The sequence below is a fragment of the Cebus imitator genome, unplaced genomic scaffold (assembly GCF_001604975.1).
Source record: "Cebus imitator isolate Cc_AM_T3 unplaced genomic scaffold, Cebus_imitator-1.0 Scaffold62, whole genome shotgun sequence".
Classification (NCBI taxonomy): domain Eukaryota; kingdom Metazoa; phylum Chordata; class Mammalia; order Primates; family Cebidae; genus Cebus; species Cebus imitator.
The window spans coordinates 2772503-2786946 of NW_016107377.1; the positions used below are offsets into that span (position 1 = coordinate 2772503).

At 38.0% G+C, this 14444-nt stretch overlaps 1 protein-coding gene and 1 non-coding gene across 3 annotated transcripts in view; one reads left to right on the forward strand and one right to left on the reverse strand.

Moving 5' to 3' along the window:
- Window positions 1-14444, reverse strand: part of RABGAP1L (RAB GTPase activating protein 1 like) — a 741733-nt gene that overhangs the window by 682619 nt on the left and 44670 nt on the right. The window lies entirely within an intron of this gene.
- LOC119471496 lies at window positions 8757-8858 on the forward strand. The gene has a single exon (XR_005200566.1). It is a non-coding gene; the product is annotated as a small nucleolar RNA U13 (small nucleolar RNA).

Genomic DNA, 14444 nt, shown 5'->3' on the forward strand with positions numbered 1-14444 from the left:
CAAGATTAGATTAAAAAAAAAAAAAAGAGTAAAAAGAAATGAACAAAGCCTCCAAGAAATATGGGATTATGTGAAAAGACCTAATCTACGTTTGATAAGTGTACCTAAATGTGACAGACAGAATGAATCCAAACTGGAAAACACTCTTCAGGATATTATCCAGGAGAACTACCCCAACCTAGCAAGGTAGGCCAACATTCAAGTCCAGGAAATACAGAGAACACCACAAAGATATTCCTTAAGAAGAGCAAACCCAAGGCACATAATCATCAGATTCACCAGGGCTGAAATGAAGGAAAAAATGCTAAGGGCAGCCAGAGAGAAAGGTTGGGTTACCCACAAATGGAAGGCCATCAAACTCACAGCAGATCTCTTGGAGAAACCCTACAAGACAGAACAGAGTGGGGGCCAATATTCAACATCCTTAAAGAAAAGAACTTTCAACCCAGAATTTCATATCCAGCCAAACTAAGCTTCAAAAGCAAAGGAGAAATAAAATCCTTTAGGAACAACCAATTGCTCAGAGATTTCATTACCACCAGGCCTGCATTACAAGAGCTCCTGAAAGAAGCACTAAACATGGAAAGGAACAACCAGTATCAGCCACTCCAAAAATGTACCAAATGATAAAGAGCATTGACACAATGAAGAAACTGTGTCAACTAATGGGCAAAACAACCAGCGAGCAACAAAATGGCAGGATCAAATTCACACATAACAATATTAACCTTAAATGCAAACATGCTAAATAACCTAATCAAAAGACACAGACTGGCAAACTGGATAAAAAGTCAAAACCTGTCAGTGTGCTGTATCCAGGAAACCCACCAAATCATGTGCAAGGATACACTTAGGCTCAAAATAAAGGGATGGAGGACGATTTACCAAGCAAATGTAGAGGAAAAAAAAGCAGGAGTTGCAATCCTAGTCTCTGATAAAATAGACTTTAAACCAACAAAGATCAAAAGAGACAAAGAAGGGCATTACATAATGGTAAAAGGATCAATGCAACAAGAAGAGCTAACGATCCTAATCATGCACGCACCCAATACAGGAGCACCCACATACATAAAGCAAGTTCTTAGCAACCTACAAAGAGACTTAGACTCCCACACAATAATAGTGGGAGGCTTTAACACTCCACTGTCAATATAAGACAAATCAACAGGACAGAAAATTAAGGATATCCAGGACTTGAACTCAGATTTGGACCAAGCAAGCCTAATAGACATTTACAGAATTCTCCACCCCAAAACCATAGAATATACATTCTTTTCAGCACCACATCACACCTACTCCAAAACTGACCACATAATTGGAAGTAAATCACTCCACAGCAAATGCAAAGAACAGAAATCATAACAAACAGTCTCTCAGAACACAGTGCAATCAAATTAGAACTCAGGATTAAGAAACTCACTCAGAACAACACAACTTCATGGAAAGTGAACAACTGGATTTGAATATTGACTGGATAAACAATGAAATGAAGGCAGAAATAAAGATGTTCTTTGAAACCAATGAGAACAAAGACACAACGTACCAGAATCTCTGGGACACATTTAAAGCACTGTCCGGAGGAAAATTTATAGCAATAAATGCCCACATGAGAAGGAAGGAAAGATATAAAATCGACACCCTATCATCAAAATTGAAAGAGCTAGAGAAGCAAGATCAAAAAAACTCAAAAGCTAGCAGAAGACAAGAAGTAATTAAGATCAGAGCAGAACTGAAGGAGACAGAGAGGCAAAAAATCCTTCAAAAAATTAATAAATCCAGGAGCTTGTTTTTTGAAAAGATCAACAAAATAGACCATTAGCAAGACTAATAAAAAAGAAAAGAGAGTAGAATCAAATAGATGCAATAAAAAATGATAAACGGGATATCACCACAGATTCCACAAAAATACAAACTACCATCAGAGGTTACTACAAACAACTCTATGCACACAAACCAGTAAACCTGGAGGAAATGGATAAATTCTTGGACACTTGGACCCTCCCAAGCCTAAACCAGGAAGAAGTCGAAATCCTGAATAGACCCATAACAAGGACTGAAGTTGAGGCAGCAATTAATAGCCTACCAACCAAAAAAAGCCCAGGTCCAGATGGGTTCACAGCTGAATTCTACCAGACATACAAAGAGGAGCTGGTACCATTCCTTCTGAAACTATTCCAAACAATCCAAAAAGAGGGAATCCTCCCCAAATCATTTTATAAGACCAACATCATCCTGATACCAAAACCTGGCAGAGACTCAACAAGAAAAGAAAACTTCAGGCCATATCCATGATGAACACAGATGCAAAAATCTTCAGTAAAATACTGGCAAACCGACTACAACAGCACATCAAAAAGCTTATACATCACAATCAAATAGCCTTCATCCCAGGATGCAAGGCTGGTTCAACATATGCAAGTCTATAAACGTAATCCCACATAAACAGAGCCAACGACAAAAACTACATTATCTCAACAGATGCAGAGAAGGCCTTCAAAAAAATTCAACAGCCCTTTATGCTAAAACTCTCAATAAACTAGGTATAGACGGAACATACCTCAAAATAATAAAAGCTATTTACGACAAAGGCACAGCCAATATCATACTGAATGGGCAAAAACTGGAAGCATTTCCTTTGAAATCTGGCACAACACAAAGATGCCCTCTCTCACCACTCCTATTCAATATAGTATTAGAAGTTCTAGCCAGAGCAATCAGGCAAGAAAAAGAAATAAACGGTATTCAGTTAGGAAAAGAGGAAGCCAAATTGTCTCTATTTGCAGGTGACATGATTGTATATTTAGAAGACACCACTGTCTCAGCCCAAAATCTCCTGAAACTGATAAGCAACTTCCGCAAAGTCTCAGGATACAAAATCAATGTGCAGAAATCACAAGCATTCCTATACACCACTAATAGACTTAAAGATAGCCAAATCAAAAGTGAACTTCCATTCACAATTGCTACAAAGAGAATAAAATACCTAGGAATACAACTAACAAAGGATGTAAAGGACTTCTTCAATGAGAACTATAAACCACTGCTCAAGGAAGTAAGAGATGACACAAACAGATGGAGAAACATTCCATGCTCACAGTTAGGAAGAAGCAGTATCATGAAAATGGCCACACTGCCCAAAGTAATTTATAGAGTCAGCACTATCCCCATCAAGCTACCAATGACCTTCACAGATCTGGAGAAAAACCACTTCGAACTTCATATGGAACCAAAAGAGAGCCCACGTAGCCAAAACAATCCTAAGCAAAAAGAACAAAGCTGGAGGCATCATGCTGCCTGACTTCAAACTATACTACAAGGCCACAGTAATCACAACAGCATTGTACTGGTACCAAAACAGAGACATAGACCAATGGAACAGAACAGAGGCCTCAGAAGCAAAACCACACATCTACAATCATCTGATCTTTGACAAACCTGACAAAAACAAGCAATGGGGAAAGGATTCCCTGTTTAATGAATGGTGTTGGGAAAACTGGCTAGCCATGTGCAGAAAGCAGACACTGGACCCCTTTCTGACACCTTACACTAAAATTAACTCCAGATGGATTAAAGACTTCAACATAAGACCTAACACCATCAAAACCCTAGAAGAAAATCTAGGCAAAACCATTCAGGACATAGGCATAGGCAAGGACTTCATGGCTAAAACACCAAAAGCAATGGCAACAAAAGCCAAAATAGACAAATGGGATCTAATTAAAGTCCGGAGCTTCCACACAGCAAAAGAAACAATCATTAGAGGGAACCAGCAACCAACAGAATGGGAAAAAAAATTTTGCAATCTACCCATCTGACAAAGGGCTAATATCCACAATCCACAAAGAACTAAAACAGATTTATAAGAAAAAAACAAACTCATTCAAAAGTGGGCAAAGGATATGAACAGACTCTTTTCCAAAGAAGACATCTATGACACCAACAAACATATGAAAAAATGCTCATCATCACTGGTCATTAGAGAAATGCAAATCAAAACCACACTGAGATACCATTTCATGCCAGTTAGAATGGCGATCATTAAAACATCAGGAGACAACAGAAACTGGAGAGGATGTGGAGAAATAGGAACACTTTTACATTGTTGGGCATGTAAATTCATGCAACCATTGTCGAAGACAGTGTGGCGATTCCTCAAGGACCTAGAAACAGAAATACCATTTGACGCAGCAATCCCATTACTTGATATATACCCAAAGAATTATAAATTGTTCTATTTTATAAAGACATGCACATGTATGTTCATTGTGGCACTGTTTACAATAGCAAAGACTTGGAACCAACCCAAATGTCCATCAACGATAGACTAGATAAAGAGAATGTGGCACATATACACCATGGAATACTATGCAGCCATAAAAAATGATGAGTTTGTGTCCTTCATAGGGACATGGATGAATCTTCCTTCTTAGTAAACTGACACAAGAACAGAAAACCAAACACTGCATGTTCTCACTCATAAGCAGGTGTTGAACAATGAGAACATGTGGACACAGGGAGGGGAGTATCACACACTGAGGACAGTTGGGGGGGCCAGGGGAGGGAAATACTAGATATAGGTGATGGGGAGATAAAGGCAGCAAACCACTTTTCCATGTATGTACCTATGCAACAATCCTACATGATCTGCACATGTACTCTAGAACCTAAAGTACAATAAAAAAAATTTTTAAATAAAAATACATAGAACAGTCTGAAGAAGCTAATATTTAGGAAACACTATGACATGCCTAAAATTTCTTAAGTACTTTCTATGAAATAATATAATGCCATGTGTTTAGAAAAGCAAGGAGAGAGCAGCTCTTGCTGAGTGGAAACTATTACTATAAAAACCGATTCACTGTTACTTTGGAAAACAAAGTGAAAAATTGTTCTAGTACTGAACTGTTCTACCGTGTTTTACAACTTTTCACTCTCACAAGGCAAACAAAATCCAAAGGTATTTTCATAATTAGAAAAGCAAATTATTCATGCTTTCAACACAATCGACTAGCCTCATAACCATTTCTATTGAATATTCCACCTAAAGGATATTTTTCAATGCTTTCAGATGTTTTAAACAGGAAAAGCATTATAAAATACAATCAGCAATTTGATCTTTAACACTCATGCTGCTAAATCTGAATCTTCATGTCCATCTTGACATTTGTCATGCCTTTAAATCCTGGGTCACAAGCCACAAGGGACTTGCTGCCATACTGAGGGCAGAAACTGAAATATTACAGCAATAGGGTCTCCACTGCTGTTTACACAGAATCCAGTTAATTCATTCTTTTAACAAGAGTTTGTTGGTGATGGTGGTGGTATTGAAAATGTATAATTTGACAGGCATAATTATAAGGTAGTCTTCTCAAATTAGACATCTAATAGGCATTTCAAACTCAACACATTCAAAAAACAAACTTACCTTTCTACCTCCAACCTACCCGTAATCTGACACCAACCTCCCATAGGCTTTCTCTTCTCAATTGATAGCAACTCCATCCTTCTAGTTACTATGACCAAGAAGCTTAGAGTCGTGCCACTCCTCTCTTTCTCTTCTTCCTCAAACATACACATACACCCTTTAAAACTACAGTCAGCAAATTCCTTTGGCTCCACCTTCAAATTATATCCAGAAATCATCTGTTTCTCACCACCTCCACTGCCACAACCCAGTCCCAGCCACTATCATCTCTTATTTGGATTATTTTAAAAGCATCCTTAACTAGCCTTCTTGTAATCTTTACTTGTTCTCCTATGGTCTGTTTTCCAAAAAGAAGCCAGAGTGATCCTTTTAATTTAGTTCCTGTCATTGCTCTGATCAAAACCCTCCAATGACTCCCCCATTTCACTCAGAATAAAAGCCAAATGACCTTCAAAAGCATTACACACCTGGTACTACAAACTACCCCACCTCACTACTCTCCTGACCCCACTTTACCTCACCTCTGTAACCTATCTTCTACAATTATCCCACTTGTTCACTGGACTCCATTTACAAGGATCTCCCTGCTTTCCCCCAAACAAGCCTGGTGTATTTGCTCTGGTATTCCAGCACAACCAACACTTCTCCCAGATAACTGCTTGGACTAACATCCTTAGTCTCCTATTCATACCTTTGCTCAAATCTCATCATCTTGAGAGACCTATCGGGCTCACCCTATTTAATACTGCTTCCTACCACCGCCAAATTCCAATTCCCCCTTTATTCAGCTCTACTCTTCCTTGCCAGAGCACTTATTTACTAACAGATAATTTATTTTTGTATTATATTAACAGTTTACTGTCTTTCAGTAGAATATAACATTGTCAAAGGCAAAGACTTTTGTTTTTTTCATTGATGTAACCCAAGCATCTAGAAATACATCTGGCATAGAGCAGACAGTTGAATATTTGTTGGATAAATAAATTCCAAGATAAGTAAATTAAAAGTTTCTGAAACTCCAGGAGCCACCCAGTAACCCACAGCCCAATCAGGACTATGCCATTGAAGGAACACAATAAGTGCGCTGATGGGTGTCTTTCAACTAACTCACCAGTACACACTTGAATTTCTGAAGGTTTATGATATAATGAGACACCAAAAGATAATTTTTAAAAGAAGGAAGAGTAAAATGTTGAGACTTCCTCTCCAAATTTCCCATTTATGCAAGAAAAAGAACACACACTAGATAATGATTTGAAGAAATTACTATTGACATTTTTAAGAGTTTGAGGATGGTGATGTGGTCATGAAGGTGTCCTTGCAGTAGCACATACGGAAATATTTACATATTAAATGATGTAATTGTCTGAGATTTGCTTCATATGATCTAACATAGAATTGGAAGGCATGGAGGCATAGAGGAAATAAGATTGCTCCTTATTTGGTAATTGCTAAAGTTGGCGAAAGCTCACAGGAATATTTACATTAGTCTCCCTGGTTTTGTACATGCTTCAAATTTGCCAAAATAAAAAGAATAAAAAAGCCAAGTAAGGCCGGACACGGTGGCTCATGCCTGTAATCCTAGCACTCTGGGACACTGAGGCAGGCGGAGCACTTGAGATCAAGAGTTCAAGACTAACCTGGCCAACATAGTGAAACTCTGTTTCTACCGAAAATACAAAAATTAGCCGGGCATGGTGGCAGGTGCCTGTAATCTCAGCTAGTCGGGAGGCTGAGGCAGGAGAATCACTTGAACCTGGTAGGCAGAGGTTGCAGTGAGCAGAGATCGCGCCTCGCGCCATTGCACTCCAGCCTGGGCAACAAGAGTGAAACACTTTATAAAAAAAAAAAAAAAAGCCAAGTAATAATAGCATGGGAAGAAGTTAATTTAACAAAAAGAAAGAAAAATACAAGCATACATTGCCTTTAGAATCTAGCGCATTGTGTGACATCTAAATAAAATAAATGACGAAAGAATAAAGTATATGTCACAACTGAAGAACAGTTTCTAGGCTGGATGCAGTCTCACACCTGTCATCCCAGCCCCTTGCGGGGGGCTTAGGTGGGCAGATAACCTGAGGTCAGGAGTTCAAGATCAGCCTGACCAACATAGTAAAACGCCATCTCTACTAAAAAATACAAAAATTAGTTGGGTGTGGTGGTGGGTGCCGGTAGTCCCAGCTACATGGGAGGCTGAGGCAAGAGAATCGCTTGAACCTAGGAGGCAGAGGTTGCAGTGAGCCGAGATCGTGCTATTGCACTCCAGCCTGGGCAACAGAGCAAGATTCCGTCCAAAAAAACAAAACCATTTCTACACTGGATGTGGTGACTCAAATCTGTAATTCCGATACTTTGGAAGCCTGTGGCAGAATTACTGCTTGAGGCCAAGAGTTCAAGATCAGTCTGAGCAACAGAGTGAGACTCTGTCTCAACAACAACAACAAAAAAATTAGAACTAAAATTTAAAAAGTATAGTTTCTATAAACTATCATAATGATAGGAACAGACTAAAACAAAAAATTAATGACCAAAGTGAATGCCTCTTTCTGAATGAAAAAAAGGGACATGTTAAATGATGGCCCTGGTGGTTGCTACTGCAGGGACAAGAAAAGAAACTTGCTTAAAAAGGCAAAGCCACAGTGATTTCAGATGTGGATAACTGGAACCAAATGGGGACACATTGAAAAAATTTTTCATCTTTTTTTGAGATAAAAGACACTGTACTTTATCCTATAAAGGTCATTTATATAAATGAAAAATATCAATAGGGACAAGAGAACATAACTAAAATTGCATGTATCAAATAATACTGCAGCATAATTATTAGAAAAAGAAGGTTCAATGTGACTAGAAAACAAATATAGCAGGCAACAAACATGATCTCAATCCCAGAAACGTCAAGGAAACAAAAAGCACAGAAAATTTAAACTTTAAAAGTACTAAAGTAGCAAAAACCAAACAAAACAAAATTTGTAACCTTCAAAATATAACTTGTGCCACCTCTGGAAGCAGTTTCAACAATCTCCCTAGCTGATTAAATCTACTCTAGTAAAATACAGGTTTACGGCAAAAATATCTGTATATACATGTTTTTCCGGGAGCCATCCAACTAACTCATATACAGGTTTATTTTTAATGTTTAAATCACATTCAAGTAACTGTAGATAGTAATCTAATGGACTGATACAACTACAAAAAGGTATAAAATTTTACTGTCAGGAACAGAAACTGTTATGCCAGCTTACTTAGCTAATTTGCCAAAGAGTAAGATACATGTGTTTCACATTTTAGGAATACCAGATTGTTAGCTAACACCTACACAAGAACTTAGATCCTTTTGTAGTTCATAAGCATGATAATTCGGTTTTCACACACATATTAGATGTGCCTCCCTCAAATCTTGCTACAGCATTGGTACCTTATCCATCTAACACAGGGAAAAAAAAAAAAAAAAAGACATCTCAGGTACCTATTTTAGCTCATTTGATTTTTACTTCCCTCTTACTCTAATTTGTTACAAAAATCTCAAATCTTAATGAAAATAATGTATATGACTACTTTAATATTTATTCTCTCTAAAGAAATACCTGGATTTAAAACCATAAAGCTCATATTCATTTCCTATGAATAATCACAACTCGAGAGAACCTAACAAAGTATTTTTTCAGAACCAATAATTCTAAGAATAGCTGTTACTTCTTCATGGATTTTTCAATTTTCCCTCAACCAGCCTCACTGTTATTTCCCTGAATCATTGTGCCAAACCACATGAGGGAGGGGATACAGGAACCATCAACACTGATTTTGGAGTCATGGAAACCCAGAATAAAATTTGCCCTATTTAAGATTTTCAAAAGACCATTAGAGATATTGAATTGGCTTTCGAAATCATGAAGGAATGCACTATTAAGGAAATAATGAAAAAACAACTGATTTTTTAAAACAGAATGTTTTGGAATTGAAAATGTATGGGCCGGGCGTCACGCTTGTAATCCCAGCACTTTGGGAGGCTGAAGTGGGCAGATCACTTGCCGTCAGGAGTTCAAGGCCAGCCTGGCCAACATGGTGAAATCCTGTCTCTACTAAAAATACAAAAAGTAGCCAGGTATGGTGGTATACGCCTATAATGCCAGCTGCTCAGGAGGCTGATGCAGAATTGTTTGAATCCAGGAGGCAGAGGCTGAAGTGAGCAGAGATTGCACCACTGCACTCCAGCCTCGGTGACAGGGTGAGACCCTGTCTTAAAAAAAAAAAAGTCTGAATAAAACTGCCTCCACTAAAATATATGACCCAAGACCCTATTGGTCAAGTGGGTAAATTAACATAAAATTCAGGTCTGGTATGTCCATAATTTTCATATGCCATAATTTTAAGTGTTTCTATTGAAGGCACTGAATTTTAAAATATTCCTCGGTGATATGAACTTTTAAATATTACCTTACATCAATTCCCTGGCACAGTGCAATACATCCTGTTGCTGATGAGAAAATCCTCATTTGATTACAACAGATATTTTCATTTTGGAAAGACTTATTTTCATGTAACCTCAAGAATCATCTTAAATCAAATAAATCAAAATACTAACCCACAACCCAAAGAGCTTAAAAATTCACCCATTCTCAATTTACTCTCATTAAGTCAACTCCCTGAATTTAGGGATGATTTACTGTACATCTTTCTCACTCTAAAAGCCAAAAGTAATACCACAAATCTGCAAAGTCATTGTGAGGCTGGTTTAGTATAGTAACTAACTTCAAAATGAACTAGACAATAATGTATTTATTACCTCAAGAAACTCCTGATAGCCTTTCTCTGTATAAGCAAGATCTAAATCACATATAACATGGATTTGGACATTGGGATCATTACAGCATGAATATTTAAAAATCAAGAAAAGTAAAAATTATTTACCAAGAACTATTCAATCACTGTTATAGTCTCCAAATATAATCAATTTAGAATAGTGTTAAGTCATAATAAGCACCTTTGTTTCAAAAAAGGTTTCTAGCTGATCATGATATATCTACCCAACTACTTTAAATATGCCATTTTAAAGAACTACGCTATGTAATCTCCTTATCTAATTTAATTCATACAACATTCATACAACCAATAATTATTTGGTCCATTGTCTGTAATAAGAACCATGGTTGACTCTGAAAAAACATTCATATACAATGGGGTGCCAGCTACATGCCCAGAACTCCAAGAATGTCTACATATTAAACACAGACCACAACAGATTTTTTAAAAAGCAAGAGATCAGATGTATTGTGCTGAGCTTAAGAAATAGAGAATCAAGGGCCAGGCGCAGTGACTCACGACCTTAATCCCAGCACTTTGGAAAGCTGAGATGGGCGGATCACCTGAGGTCAGCAGTTCGAGACTAGCCTGACCAACATGAAGAAACCCCGTCTCTATTTAAAAAAAAAGAAAAAAAAAAAGAAACAGAAAATCAAGCAGTGCGACAGAGGGGTTGTGAATGACCAAAATTAAGGAAACAAATTCTGTGGTTTTCCAAGTATATTACGTGGAAACTTGGTGGCTCCTTTCACCAGAAGGATCTAAACACATCTTTCACTGACCATCATGAATATCAGGCAGTGTATCACTTTGGAACTAAACCTACTTATTAGAGTTCAAGCCCTTTGAGATATTGACAAGAGAGGCCATTAAAGCCTAACTATTTCGATCTCAACAGACACAGTTGAGTTTAATCCTGGCTCTACTATTTACGAGCCTTATGACCTTAGGTGAGTAAATCTCTAAAACTCAACTTCATTAAGTTTAAAATAGGAAAAATAGTATCTACCAAGAGTTGTTGAGAAAGAATAAAGGATATAATTCATATGTAAATCATTAAGCACAGTGCCTGGCACATTTTAAAAAGCTAAGTAAATATTAATGTTTATCACTTATGTTCTCTTCTATGATATTATGACTCCCAGATCAGTCATTCCTGCAGCTTCAAGAAATATCACCACCTTTCATTTTTCTTAAATCAAAAATTTAATATGACCCACATCTATCTTTGTTATAAAACATCTCAAATTCTACATTATGCTAAGACTAATATTGAGATGGCAGAGACCTTCCACTATAAAAATGAGCCGAAAACAAACTTCACATCCAAAAAAACACCATAATTCAAATTATGGCTACTAGCATCAATGAATGCAAACTTCTTCTGAAACAGATTTACTGTAGATACAGGAAAACATGTTTATAAAATTTCTAATCGATGTCCTCAGGAAAATCCAAAAGAAGATAACAAACAAGAAACTAGAGCAGGAAGTTATGATGAAGAAATCATTTAAGACAGGAGAAATTGCAGAGAAAACAAAACATGAAAACAACAACAGAACTGGCCAGGAGATTAGATACTTCAGTAACTAAAAAAAAAATTTTTTAAAGATTGAAAATTCAAAAATTTTTCCCAGAAAAAATAAAAGGATTAAGAAATATAAAGGCTGAGGAAAGAGAAATACGGAGATCATATCTGAAAGAAGGAATCTAAGTAAAATAATTCCACAAGAAGAAAATTAAAAGAACTATAGTAAGAATAATACAAAAACTTTTGGTGTTTTAGTCATGAAGTCCTTGCCCATGCCTATGTCCTGAATGGTTTTGCCTAGGTTTTCTTCTTCTAGGGTTTTTATGGTGTTAGGTCTTATGCTTAAATCTGTAATCCATCGGGAGTTAATTTTTATATAAGGTATAAGGAAGGGATCCAGTTTCAGCTTTCTGCATTTGGCTAGCCAGTTTTCCCAACACTATTTATCAAATGAGGAATCCTTCCTCCATTGCTTATTTTTGTCAGGTTTGCCAAAGATTAGATGATTGTAGATGTGTGGCATTCTGAAGACTCTGCTCTGTTCCGTTGGTCTATATCTCTGTTTTGGTACCAGTGCCACACTGTTTTGATTACTGTAGCCTTGTAGCATAGTTTGAAGTCAGGTAGCGTGATGCCTCTAGCTTTTTATTTTATTTTATTTTATTTATTTATTTATTTTTGCTTAGGATTGTCTTGGCTATGCAGACTCTTTTTTGGTTCCATATGAAGTTAAAGGTGCTTTTTCCAATTCTGTGAAGAAAGTCAATGGTAGCTTGTTGGGGATAGCACTGAATCTATAAATTACAAAAGCAATGGCAACAAAAGCCAAAATAGACAACTGGGATCTAATTAAAGAGCTTCTGCATAGCAAAAGAAACTATCATTAGAGTGAACCAGCAACCAACAGAATGGGAAAAATGTTTGCAATCTACCAATCTGACATAAGGCTAATATCCAGAATCTACAAAGAGCTTAAACAAATTTACAAGAAAAAAACAAATGACCCATCAAAAAGTAGGCAAAGGATATGAACAGACACTTCTCAAAAGAAGACATTTACACAGCCAACAAACATGAAAAAAAGCTCATCATCACTGGTCATTAGAGAAATGCAAATCAAAACCACATTGAGATACTATCTCACGCCAGTTAGAATGGTGATCATTAAAAAAATCAGGGGCCGGGCGTGGTGGCTCAAGCCTGTAATCCCAGCACTTTGGGAGGCCGAGGCGGGTGGATCACGAAGTCAAGAGATCAAGACCATCCTGGTCAACATAGTGAAATCCCGTCTCTACTAAAAATACAAAAAACCAGCCGGGCATGGTGGCGCGTGCCTGTAATCCCAGCTACTCAGGAGGCTGAGGCAGGAGAATTGCCTGAACCCGGGAGGCGGAGCTTGTGGTAAGCCGAGATGGTGCCATTGAACCCAAGCCTGGGTAACAAGAGCGAAACTCCGTCTCAAAAAAAAAAAAAAAATCAGGAGACAACAGATGCTGGAGAGGATGTAGAGAAATAGGAACACTTTTCCACTGTTGGTGGGAGTGTAAATTAGTTCAACCATTGTGGAAGGTAGTGTAGTGATTCCTCAAGGATCTAGAACTAGAAATACCATTTGACCTAGCAATCCCACTACTGGGTATATACCCAAAGGATTATAAATCATTCTATTATAAAGACACATACACACATATGTTTACTGCTGCACTGTTCACAATAGCAAAGACTTGGAACCAACCCAAATGTCCATTGATGATACAATGGATAAAGGAAATGTGGCACATATACACCATGGAATACTATGCAGCCATAAAAAAGGATAAGTTCATGTCCTTTGCAGGGACATGGATGAAGCTGGAAACCATCCTTCTCAGCAAATTGACACAAGAACAGAAAATCGAACACCGCATGTTTTCACTCCTAAGTGGGTGTTGAACAATGAGAACACATGCACACAGGGAGGGGAACATCACCCACTGGGGCCTGTCACGGGGTGGGGGCTAGGGGAAGGATAGTAGGGGGTGGGTGGTTAGGGGAAGGATAGCATTAGGAGAAATACCTAACGTAGATGATGGGGTGATAGATGCAGCAAACCACTATGGCACATGAATACTGAGGTAACAAACCTGCACATTCTGCACATGTACCCCAGAACTTAAAGTATTATTTAAAAAAAGAGAATAATACCAAAACTTATTATGATAATAAAAAGAATTCTTACAACGTACCAGGCGTTATTCTTAGCACTTTACATATAAATTTTTTTCATTCTATCTTCAAGTAAGTCTATTATCTCCATTTTACAGATGAGTAAACTAAGGCATAGAAAAACTAAGAACCAGAGGACGATCCAAGATGGCCGTTTAGGAACAGCTCAGGATTGCAGCTCCCAGTGAAAGCGCAGAGGGTGAGTGGACGTCGCGTTTTTATTGCCCACAGACTAGGAAATTCCCAGGCGGAGGTGCTCCACGGTCGCCAGCGCGGCTGTGCCGGCCAGCACCGCCGCTGCTTTGCCCCGCGCGGCTGCTTTGTCAGCACCCCAGAGCCGCGGTTCTCCGTACAAAATACACCAGTACGGGGGCCCTTTTGGCTGGCGATTGGAGCCACGGGAAGTCGCCCATTCGCCGGTTCAAAAAGGGGACTGAGCAGAGAACCAGGACAGTAGATTCCAGGGCAAAAAAAAAAAAA